This window comes from Dasypus novemcinctus, chromosome 21, assembly GCF_030445035.2.
Source record: "Dasypus novemcinctus isolate mDasNov1 chromosome 21, mDasNov1.1.hap2, whole genome shotgun sequence".
Classification (NCBI taxonomy): domain Eukaryota; kingdom Metazoa; phylum Chordata; class Mammalia; order Cingulata; family Dasypodidae; genus Dasypus; species Dasypus novemcinctus.
This window is the reverse complement of record NC_080693.1, coordinates 64,194,114-64,206,599: the sequence shown is the minus strand read 5'-3', so window position 1 is coordinate 64,206,599 and position 12,486 is coordinate 64,194,114. Positions and strand designations below refer to the sequence as shown.

At 48.3% G+C, this 12,486-nt stretch overlaps 1 protein-coding gene across 3 annotated transcripts in view; it reads left to right on the top strand.

The window, feature by feature from the left end:
• Positions 1–402: 402 nt before the first annotated feature.
• The window catches only part of MAP3K14 (mitogen-activated protein kinase kinase kinase 14), a 47,921-nt gene continuing 35,837 nt past the window's right edge, over positions 403–12,486 (top strand). The window contains exon 1 of one of the 3 annotated variants that reach the window (XM_071210705.1): positions 403–524. The gene's annotated coding sequence lies outside the window, so the exon portion shown is untranslated. Of the gene's footprint in view, positions 525–1,137; positions 8,750–12,486 lie in introns of those variants that run through there. The other 2 variants (XM_058284374.1, XM_071210704.1) reach the window with 2 other exon arrangements.

Here is a 12,486-nt window from a genome sequence, read left to right as displayed (position 1 = left end):
GACCCGCGCATGCGCACACTCGCCCTTCCTTCCCGTAACTTATAAGAACGCAACCGGTAAAGACTGCCAGGCGCCGAGTGCGCATGTGTGGCCACACCAACCACCCCGGCCGCCTCCGCCTCGTGTCAGTCGGCCCGCCCTACAATCTCTTCTCTATAAACAGTATCCGGAAAGAGTGCCCTTTTCTGGAAACTGGGTCTCGTTAACCAATCGTCGCTAGAGGGCCGGGACGACGGGGGCGGGCCTCAGCTAGCACTGGGGCCGTCTCATTGGCTATCTTGGGGCGGTGGGCGGAGCCAGAGATCGCTAAACGGCCGGAGAAAGCAGGGACAGAGAAAGGCAAAGTCGGCGCCGCAGGGGGAGGCGTGGCCGCGAGGGCGACCGGGAAGGCGGTGAGGGGGCGGGGCCCGAGGCCGGGGCGGGGCGACCGTGCGCCGGGAGGGCTGCCGGCGGCGACTGGCGGCGGGAGATCGCGGGAGAGGGGAGCGCGACACTCGCAGGCTGGGGAGATCGGCGCTCGGCCGGTAGGTGACGGAGCGGCACCCCCGGGCCCGGTGCGGGGCGTGGACAGAGCGGCGGGGACGAGTCCCCCCTCGGTCCCTGGCCCCGCCGCGGCCTGGCCCACCGCCCGGGACTGGTGGGGGTCGGCGGCCGGGCCCCGCGCAGCGCGGCGGCCCTTGTCAGACCCACCCCCGCGCGGGACCTCGGCCCTCGGGACGGGCCGCCAACCGCCGCGCGCCCTCATCCGCGCTGCCAGGGCCACGGTCGCACGCCGTGCTCGCCTCGGGCCTCCAGGCCGCACTCCCGCAGGCCACACGCCGCCCCGAGCGCGCCGAGGTGTCCTGCTTCCCCTTCCCCAGCACCCCGCGTCCACCACGCTCCGACGTCCCCACCGCCGGGCCGCGCCCCCCCCGCGCGCCTCCCTGGTGCCTCCAGGATCGGGGCTCGTCTCGACACCGGGCGGAAGGTGGCTTCTGCAGAAGGGCGCCGGGTCGGTGCACCCTCCCACCTGCGCTGGCCGGGGAGCCTCTCCTGGCCTTCGCTGGCAAGTTCTTAGGTCACACCCTGAGGCGGGGAGAAGGGCAGAAGGAACCGAACCTGCCCTCGGCACCCGGCGAGTCAGTGCCGGCCACGGCAGCATCCTACCTCCTGCTCTGTAATTCTGTCGCCTCCACTCAGGACATTCTTATCGGTCGTCTCAGATGTGATATTCCCTTCTTTGAAGCCCATCGTGGTCCTGGTAGCTTGCAGCTGCCCTTAGCCAGCAGGAAGGCTGCTGGTAAGGTTGCAGAGTTCCCACCTGCCCTGGAGCCTCTTTGGTACTTGGTAACTTCAGAAAAGTGACTCCATCCTAGTTGAGGTTAAAATGTTGCTTTTAGCTCTAAAGGGATATTTTGGGGAATATTGAATAGGGTTGTGGGGGGAGAATCAATGGAGGAAAGATATGGAAATCAGGGGTGAAAATGTCAAAAATCTTGTTAACTGGAGACAACACCAGTGACTTGATTAAGGACTCTAAAAGCAAGTGAAATTAAATATGAGAGTGGGGCCATGACACACACTAACAGTGTGAAGTTTATTCCAGGAAAAATGTTGAAAACCCCTTAACTAGAAGCATGGTCTTTCTGAAAGATTACAGTGAGATAGTATCTTAATATTTGTGGTGTGTTTTTTACTTTACTAAGTATCTTCTTACCTGTAACCTCCTTTTCCCCTCGGATGTCTGTGTGGTAAAATAGAGTATGGTCCTGCTGATAGGTGAGGCGCCTGCGACTGGAGGGGGGCGATACTACTATATCTTACCTGATGCCTCAGAAGCATCATAGCCAAGACAGGGGTAGGAACTTAAGCCTGAGTCTCTTGAGTCTCCTGGCTCCTTCCCCTGGACCAAGACCACATTGTCGGAATCAGATGCAGGAACGAGGAAGGAGTGTTTGATGTGCTGTTTATTATCTTAACATGAGAGGACCCTTAAGAGGTGGTTATCTTGCTTAGAATGTGTTTGGATTTGCTCTTGGTGTTTTTTAAGTGATGTCAAAGTCAATTCCTTTGGTTCATCGTGCCAGACCTAAGTTTTTCAAACACCTTTAGGACATCCTCTTTTTTTTTTTTTTTTGAAGGGTGTGGTGAACTTCACAGATCTCCGAAGAAAAGTGACAGTTTCTGACTTTAATTTTAGAATTAAGTACCCAGGTATATGTTCCAACACCTTTGTGAAATCAGACAGCAATAAACTGCCAAGCTTTAGGTCATTTTATGACTGTTTTCAGATCACAGGGAGCAATTCTGAAGGGGTTTTTCACCCCTGGTATTGTCTGTTAGAGTTTGTGGGAGCAGTACCATAGAGACCCTGCCAAATGGGCCTTCATCTGTTAAACAAAACTGTCTGGTTGGGCCGTTTGCCTGAACAGATGGAGATTTGGTTCCTCATTTTGATTCTCCCATTGAACACTGACTCCTTTGTAATCTGCTTGGAGTGTTTGTGTATCATTAAATGTTGAAAAGTGGCTTGCCCTGATTGGTTGTCCAACCCTAGGCAACTGTTGTGATTTTTTGGGGGGTGTCTGAGAACACTTCATCCTTGGCCAGAGTCTGGTGAGAGCTCTGGAGAGATGTGAAAGACGTGACACTTCATCCAGGGTTGTTTTCTTCGTTGTTGGCACCCTCTTATGACTATTCTGTCACTTTGTCCTGTGAAGTCACTTTTAATTTCCTATTTTTTTTCCTGTTTCAATGGACAGCACGTGGGCTTTCCTAACTGCTGCCCGCCTTGATGAAGAGCTGACAGGTTCATGTTTGTTGCCTTGACAGATGTTCTTTCTGGGGGGAAAGTTCAGAAATCTTAAAACCAAATTTAGCCCTAAACAAAAAGTATAAGTCAGCTTGATACGCAAACAGGCAGCCTTTTTCTACCAACGACTTCCATCATCTCAAAGCCTTTTTTTTTTCCTGGCAAAAGGTTAAAATGCAACTAAAATTCTGCTTTCATGATTAATAAGTCACTACCGCAGTTTTGTCTGATGCTTCCTGTTTGCCCCATTTTAGTATTTCAGTTAAACTGGAAACATCTGAGCATTATGGGCACTTTTGATGGCACCAGTGTGAAATTGGTGGGGAGGGGAGAAAATCTGAGTCTGGATTTCAGGGGACTGTAAGGAGAACCCAGCTGCTCCAGCCGCTGCACACTTGAAATCCCTTGTAACAGAAAGGAGTGGAGGTTGAGCATCTTCAAGGGGCAGAGTGAACACTGCAAATGATGCACGTGTGAAGGCTGCTGACTGAAATGTTGAAAGCAGTAAATTAGAAATGGAAGGCCAGACCTAGGGCAGATCGGGGAGGAGAGCATTTCAGTTGAGCCGAGTGGAACGTCGAGGTCTGTTGGATATGGGTCCTGTAGTTCTGGGCTTGTCTTATTACCTGAGTGACAATGTGGAGAAAAGAACTTTTCTTTAGTGGCCTGTGCTTCCTTCTTTGTATTCTAGTTTAAAGGATCCTCTTCCTTTCGCTATTTTTACCCTTTAATTCTTTATCCTCCTGACACAAGTGCCTTGAAGTTACATGACATCAAGAGTAACAATACTTTGCAGCTGTTCTTTATGTTTTCTCACAATACTCATAAGAAGAAAGGCAGACACAAAGGCTAGAAAAGTGAAGCCTAGTAAGGATAAATCAAGTGAATGAGATTACTCGGGAAATCAATGGCATGCCCAGTATTTTAACCCACTTTTCTTAACACCTAGTTCACTGCTTTTTCTACTGACTTGCTCGTGAAAGGGTAGGCCTTTTTTTCCCCCAAAAAACATGGCAGTTTTGAACTTAATTAAACCAGAGTAGCTATATTTATCAATAAACGGATGAAAAATGAATGGCAGATCTCAGGATATTTTGAACATCAGCAGACTGGACAGTTCTCTTATCCCCATTTTACAGATGCAGAAACTAAGGCAGAGAGGCCAAGTGATTTGCCCAGAGCCATTGAGCAAACCTTGTCCCCATGTCAGATGTGGTGGTTCAGGCTGTCAGATCAGACAGAACTGGATCAGGTCCAGGTCTGCCACTGTCTGGCTGTGTGACCTCAGGCAAATCACTTCCCTTCTCTAAGCATCAGGTGCCTCATCTGTAAATGGGGTCAGAAATACCTCATGGGGTTGTTTTGAGGAGAAAATGAGAAGACTGATAGAAAACCCAGGCACTTCATGAGCCACAGAACATGGTGGCTGCTGCTGCTGCTGGCGGTGGTAGTAATCACAAGAGTAGTAGTTGCTGGTTACCACATTTGACTAGACCTCAGTTTTCTGTGAGATGATGTCAAGAAGGATCAGACTGCCTGCCAGGGCAAAGAGTGCTTTGCTCAGTCTCACTTCCCTCCAGGGGGCATTTCTCCCAGCTAGGGGCATTGGCTGTTGAATGCCCCCTGTCTTTCACTGAGTACATTCTAATTAATAAGTCCCATATTGCCCTCATCACACTTCATATGAGCCTAAAAGGCCCAGAGTCTGTCAAGTCAGAGTGGACAATCCTAAACCATGAGTGCCGCAAGGCCTCCCAGGACTGTCTGAGCCAGAGGCAGAGCCAGGCCTGGTAAGGGGCTGCCTGTGTCCCACATGCCGTGAAGTAGCTTCCATCATTAAATCTGGGGGTGAAAAAAAAGAAAATATTATGTAGAATGCAAGTCAGTAAGAACTTATTCTTTGTTTGGGGGGTCAGAAGGGAGTTTGGTCCTGTGGGGTAAGGGTCCTACCTCCACATGCCACCCCCAGCTCGCATCCTTCTTCTCTCATTAATGTATCTTTGTCAACATATGTCTGAGGGCCCTAATCTGTAGTCAAGGACTTGGAGAGTTCCCTTTAAATGGCACAAGGGGAAAAAAAACAGTTTCATATTAGGTTTTGAATTCTTTATTTCCCCTTCTTAATACAAAACAAAAATATAGGCTCCCACCAGGCTGGCGTTCCCTTTAAATAACTTTGTTTTCTCTTGGGGACGCTCTCTTGATGGCCGAAGAGTCATTTCTAAAGTGAACCTAGTTTTTAGAAAAAATAGATCACCGGATGTAAAGCCTCATGTGGAGCTCAGTTCAGATGAAAATGAAACCAGCAGGCCTGGGGTGGCAGCTCCGAACTTGACTTCAGACTGGAGGTGATAAGCAGAGTATGCCTGGGTCCCACAGACTGCATTTGACAGGTGCCTTAGTCATTTTCCAGGCAGCTTTGCTTAGGTGAACAGAGCACTTTCTCTGGAAGGTGAGTCACCATGCAGGGGTGTTGGTGACAGGCGATATACACCCTAGCACAGTTGCTGGTTGAGAAGTCCTCTGTCAAGGACCACGCTCCTTCCAGCCCAAGGGCTTTGGAGTCAGAGATAAGGAAGCAAATGTTAGCTTCCCAAAGCTTGCAACTGACAGAGATGGAGCGCCTGGCAGCAGGTAGTATGAACAGGGCACAAAGCCAAGATTAGCAGTGTCACTGTACCCCTGGGTCCAGCCACCCTGAGGGTGGAAAATGGCCTGCTTCCAGCGACAGTCAGCAAAGAAGCAAGAGGGGAGCTTTGACCCCGGGGAGCTGGGAAATCCCTTGGCAGAGAACAGAGAGCTATAACCTGAACTTCGGTGTAAAAGATCTTCTGGGGAATCCTTTTTCACCTGCCTTCCTTTTCCCCACCTGAGCTGGAGGCTCTGAAGAGTGCTGGCGATTGGAAAGGTTAGGTTCAACCCTGGATTTCAGGAAGCTTTGAAATTTGGAACCCACCACCGCCTCAGCTCACTTATATGTACTTTAACCGCCAGGGTTCGAACTCAGAAAGCAGCAGCAAGGGGAGTCTGGAATGATCCCGCCCTCCTGATTTCTGGTTGCTGCAGCCTTCTGCTGACCCTTTTATCACTAAAGCTAGGATCAGGTGTCCATCAAGGCAGGGATTTTGTTCAGAGACTCTGCTGTAGACAAGTGCCGTTTGTTGGGCTTGACCACTGACAGTCAGGGACATCTCTAGGCAATGTCCAGGATCACCCACAAGTGGGCTCAACCTTCCTGAAGCTGCAGGGGAAGAACTGTCGTTACCTTTCAAGGGAGCTTGTTCCCTGTATCTATCACAGACTCCTTTCTACCCCCAGTGCCCATACCCCTCACTCACTCTGTATTAGCCATCAATCTCTGTGACTCATGTGGCTAAATGACCTTAGGTCTTAACCGCTCTGGCAAGAAAGAGCTATTAGAAATACAGACTAGAAATGATCGTTAGCATTGACACACTCCCTTATTTTACAAAAGAGAAAACGGCCACCTAGGAAAGCTGAGTGTGTTACCCAAGGCCACACAGCTAGTTAATGGCAGAGCCTGAGTGAAAATCCAGCCTCTTTTCACTGTGCATTGCTGCCACTGAACAAAGGAGCTACTCCTGGAGTAGGAATTTTCTTTTTCAACTAGGTCCTCCCTCTACTCCCCACCCCAACCCCATCACTCTCAACCTTTCTCTTAGCTCTGCCAGGCGTGGAAAGGGTGGAGCCAGAGCAGCAGCTGCTCTGAGTCTAAGAAAAAGTAAACAGAAAGATTTTTATTTGATGCTCATAAGGTTCATGTAATCAAAAGGAGGCAAGGTTACCCGGAAGTCTCAAAGGTTGCCTGCACCTTTAGGGCGCTTTCCTACCTCGTCAAGCAGTATCTTCCCCAAGGTGGATGTTCAGTAAATGTAAGTAATTGACTGTAAAGGTGCAGACCCACTAGGCACCAAGAAGCTCTGCTGTGTCTTTCTTCACTGAAGAAGGAGCATGTTACCCACAGCATGCAGGAAGCCAGAAGGGCCTGAAGAGTCAGGCATCATCCCAGCTGGATCCATCTTCTCCGTGAAGAGGCTATTCCTTGTAGGTAAAGTACGATGTCACATCTGGATGGTGGCCCCCTGAAAGTGCAAAGAGCTATTATATCGGAGATCCACCACCCACCTTCCTGCTGACGTTGAAGTTTCCTTTTACTTGGCCAGAATTATTCCCCTAGTTGAAACTAAGGATGGCTAGGAGGCTTGGGAGGAAAGGAGGGCTTTGCCAGCCTCAAATGAAGATACCATTGCCAGTTAAGATTAGAAGCAGAGTCCTTTGGCCCAGGGAATTAATGGGATGTATCAAGTTCCTAGAGCACATGCCCCTAACAGACTAAGGTGGCAGATACTATAATTCGAGATAAATGTAAAGGATAGAAAACCCTGTACCACCTTCCATCTGGCACATGTATGCAAATCAGCCCTGATAGATAATGTCCAGTTCAGAAGTGTCTTCTCAAGCAGCTGGAGACATTTGGGTCTCTAGGTGAACATTGAGGAACGCGAACCGTAGGGGTGCCTTGGCAGCCAGTTTGCATGACACCTCCTTGCTATGGCACAGTCAGAAAACCAGCCCACCATGCCGTGACCCTTTCTGCAGGGAGCTGGCTCTGTCCCCTCCAACTTGCTGGTGATTGGACAGTCTGGACATTTGTTTCCTAGGCCAGCCTGGCTCTCAGAGCCTAGGGCACTCATTTATTCCCCAAGAGTGTGCCATTCTTTCACTCGGTGAATGTTTGCCAAGTATGCCAGGCTCCACGAGGTGCTAGAATGTAAAAACAAGTAAAACTGAATGCTGTCCTCGAGACACTCATGGTAGCTGGGAAAAGAGGTGGACACGGAAGCAGAGGTATTACAGTTCAACCCTGGTGCTGAATCATGAGCCGTTACTGGGAGAACTAAAGAGGAAGGCTCCCAGCTAGAGCCAGCATTCCCTGGCCCACACAGAGGGGAGGAGCCCCACCTCCCCATTCTGCAGGTGTCTGGGCAGAACACCCTGGGCACTCCTCTTATCTGGGGATCTTGTACTGCTTGTCAGCTAGGAGTTGGAGCTTGATAGCCATCTGGAAACTTGAGCCCTCTGGGGAGAAGGGGCACATTTTCAGGGTAGGAGAAATGAGCTCAGAATTCAGAGCCAGAGCAGGCAGTGAGTAACTGGCTATCACAGACATGGCCAATTTAGCCCTCCAGGCTCAGATACAGAGGAGAGCGGCCACCCAGTCCCAGCACAATGCTGCTCTGAGACAGAATTCTAGGAGAATGGTCCAAGACCTCCCACGACGGTGCTCCTTGGGTGACTAGGGTCAGCATTCCATGAAGGCATTTGAAGGGTTATGACAGAGTGATGGCTCCATGAGGGTAAGGACCCTGTCTGTCTTGGTTACCATTGTGCTGCTGGTCAGCAGAGTGCCTGGAACATGGTAGTCACTAGATAAATATTTGTTGTTGAGTGAAAGTACAAGGCTAGAATCTAAATTCCTCCTAGAGAGCCACAGGCTGTTTTATGACTTACTGATCCTTTACCAAGGATCAGTTTGAGATCCTCTGAGAATATTCACTGCTAAGCCACAATCCCTAGCCCTTTCCTTCCTTCCCTGGGAAGGGCAGGAATCTGAATGTATTGAGTGCACCATGATGGCCCTGTCCTCAGCTGGTCACTCTGGCTCACTTGTCAAAAAGTGTGGAGGGCAGCAGCTGAAACTAGGCCGCAGTCCTAGTTCTGCCACTGAAGAGCGAGACCATGTGCTTCCTTCCATTTACCCGTGAGCTTTGGACGTCTTCTGTGGAAAGCCAAGTTGTTTGGGTTTCTTGTTTATTCTGAGGTTCCTCAAACTAGTTCCTCAATTTCAGAACCAGTCACCGGTGACTGCCATTAACTTGAAGTCTCCTCCCTTCAAGGGAGGCCGAGCCCATCTTTCCTCAGCTTCTCTCCACACAGGTAGGTCCTGCTTGAAGCCAATCCCACCAGTGAAAACCAGATTTACAAACTGGGAAAGAAAGGGCGGTTGCATTTCAGTGGGATTGAGCACAGCCTCGGGAGCTGTTCTTTGCTCAGAATCCAATCTGGAAGGTTAAATAAGGAGAGGTTTTTTTTTTGTTTTGTTTTGTTGTTTTTTTTTTTTAAGGAGAGGTTTTTTAACAACCAAAATGTTGCTTGTAATGAACTTTCAAGGTTTGGCAAGATCCAGAAGTGGCTTTTGACTCATCAAAGAAAGCTGGTGTGTATGGCATGACTTGAGCATGGAGAGAGTTGAGGGCAATTTAGGACACTCTAATTGGAATCTAGTAATTGTTGAATGTATACACTGTAGCCCCACTTAATCAGAATATTCATTTACATAAAATACTACTCCAACGTACAGATTTCAGAGTAGCACTTGCCATTTTTTTAGGTAACATACATTTAAAAAGTCCCTTGCTGCTTATTGTCTGAAATGAAGTAACCATGTAGTTGATTTTTTTTTCTTGGTACTATTTCCTCCTGCCATGTTCTCCTCCCTACCAATTCCATGATGGTCTCTGTGGATCACTGCTGCCTCCTGCTCCTCTGGTGCAAAAAACTTGAAAGTTGAATTTAAAATGCCATTGTAACACTGTTCCTTTTAAAGTTTATAAAGTGCCTGTGTTAGGGTCCTAGGGGCAAAGTACTGACCATATTTATGAAGATAGCAGCTAATACTCCTGGCTTTTTAATAAAAGAACAGCAAAAGAGGCTCAAGAACCAGGAGCCAGCTTTATAAACTGAATGGCCAGTTCAAACTGGGTCACAGAATTGGCCCCTGGTTTGGCCTGGCTGTGCTGGCCATGGGTGGGCTGGGGAACACAGGCCTGCCACAAGCCTGGTTTGGAATCTTAGCTACCCATCGCTGCTCTAAAGTTGTTTTTTCCAGAACATAGGCTGACAGCATTCCACCTCCTAAGTGAGGGGCTTCCTCCTGGGTCAGTCCCCTGTGTTTCTCACTAACAGACCTTTGGCTTATGGTAGCGTCTGCTTTTGGGGTCCCAATTTTTAAAGCTTAGATCATTTGAAAGTGGATACAGTGTAGTGTTGAGGAGTACAGGCTTTGACATAAGAGAGTCCCGCATGCAAATCCTGTTGCTATCACTTACCAGCATTTTGTGGCCTTGGGTACTAGACCTACTGTGCCCCCAGTTTCAGGGAATAATATAATTCCTTGCTCACAGGGTTGTGAGGATTAAAGAAGTCATTTATTGCTTACAATCAATAACATAGTAAGCAATAAATAGTAGTTGCCATTATTGTTATTGACAACCAGCATGTAATTATGTGAAGACACCTAGCAGCAGATTGTTGCAAACACCCATAGGTGGCCACAGGATGACTAATTTCAGTTCTAGCTGCCAAAGAATTCTGGGTCCTAGTTCATCATGCACCAACAGTTCTTTCCTCAGTCCATTCAGAGCTGAGGTGCTGCCTTTGGAGATGGTGCCTGCGTGGGATATGCGGGATGCTCTTCAAAGGCCATCTGCCCTCGGGATTCTTCTCCTCCTTTGACAGTGTCTGTTCTAGACCTTCTCTGTGAGGTTGGAACTGCTGGCTGAGGGCTGTGGGAGGTAGGTGTACTTGCAGTCAGGGAAAGGGCAGAACATCTTGTAACAGCTCCTCTATCTCTGCTAAAGCTTACAGAGCACAGCCTTGGTACTTAAACGTTTTTTCTTATACTGACTAATCCTGTAAAATCCTGTCATATAGGTCTGAGAATCCCTATTTTACAGATGAGACACCTGAGTCTCAGATTAAGTGACCTTCCTGTGGTCACACACCAGAGTATGGAAAAGCTAAGATTGAAACTCAGATCTTTGGATTCCAGGCCCTCCTGTTATGTAGCTGGATGGCTGTCCCTCAGGATTACTACATCTATGCATGTTGGCATAAATGACCTCTAAGGGCCCTTCTGAGTCTAGGATCATTTTATAATTCCTTTATTACTTATTTATCCATCCATCCATTCTCCCCAATGAGATTAGAAGTACCTTAAGGACAAGGATAATGTTTCTCTAGCAAATAACTACTATAATATTGGGAACCACCTGTCTGTGACTGATAGATGCTGCCTAGGCTTTTTTTTTTTAGATTTATTTTATTTATTTCTTTTCCCCCTCCCTCATTGTTTTGTGCTTGCTCTCTGCTCATCTTTTTAGGAGGCACCAGGAACCGAACCTGGGACCTCCCATGTGGTAGGCAGGTGCCCAAGGGCTTGAGCCACATCCATTTCCCTGCCTAGTCTCTTCATACATTAAAAAAAGGAGAGAAGAGAGCACCCACGAAGAAAAGAGTCACCCAGAAATTCCAGTTCCAGGAATTTATCCCCTATAGTTACTTGGACAGGTACACAAGGATATGAATAAGAGTCTTTCTTTTGAAGTACTACATGTAAGAGTAAAAAATTGGAAACAATTTGAGTCCAGCCATGGAAGATACACCATCTGTACCATGAAATCTTATGGAGCCATTGAAAGAATGAGATGCATCTACATACACTGAAATGGAACTGTGTCCATAACAAATTGTTAAGTGAAAGAAGCAACTTGTAGAATATTTTTTTTAAAGATTTATTTATTTATTTATCTCCCCTCCCCCCCACCCCCACCCTGGTTGTCTGTTCTCTGTGTCCATTTGCTGCGTGTTCTTCTTTGTCCACTTCTGTTGTGTCAGCTCTCCATGTGTGCGGCACCATTCCTGAGCAGGCTGCACTTTCTTTCGCGCTGGGTGGCTCTCCTTACAGGGCACACTCCCTGTGCATGGGGCTCCCCTATGCGGGGACACCCCTGCATGGCATTCTTTCGCGCTGGGTAGCTCTCCTTACAGGGCACACTCCCTGCGCATGGGGCTCACCTACGCGGGGACACCCCTGCATGGCACAGCATTGCTTGCGTGCATCAACACTGCGCATGGGCCAGCTCCACATGGGTCAGGGAGGCCCGGGGTTTGAACCACGGACCTCCCATATGGTAAACGGATGCCCTAACCACTGGGCCAAGTCCACTGCCAGAATATTTTATATGTATAGCCCCATGTTTATTTTTAAAATAGCCCCAAGCTCTATGTTTGTATATGTATAGTAATGGAGCCAGAAGGATTTACACCAAACCTAAGTGTTTCTTCTGTTGCTGGGAAGGGGGAATGGTGCATGGGAATTTATATATTGCTCTATACTCTTCTGTGTTGTTTAAATTTTTACAGTGGACAAGTATTACTTTGGGATTTGAAAAAAAATAATGATTGGGGGAAAAAAAATACCACTATCAGAGATGATATAAAGAAGGTGAAGAGGCTAGCCAGAAAAACTTACCTCCCGCGGGTTTCCTGGATTGGGACCAGCCTTCAGATCCCACCCTTCACATAAGCAGTGAAGGAGGGACCCATGGTCTTCTCTCAGGTCTGCTGCTGTTTCTCAGTCTTCATGGGGCCATTCGTGCCCACAAGCCTTTCTTAATCCAGCTCTAGTGCAGGCCTGTAACCACTGAATATGTTCGTCATTGGATGATTATAAATAAAAGTGGGAAGCAGTGGCCACAGAAGCTGAGGACAGCTAACCAAGCCATCTCTGAGCACCTTCCTACTTCTTGAGTCACAACTGATAACACTCACAGTCCCCAAGGGAAAGTGAAATGGAAACTAAACCCAGGAGGGACAAACTCGTCATCTCCAGC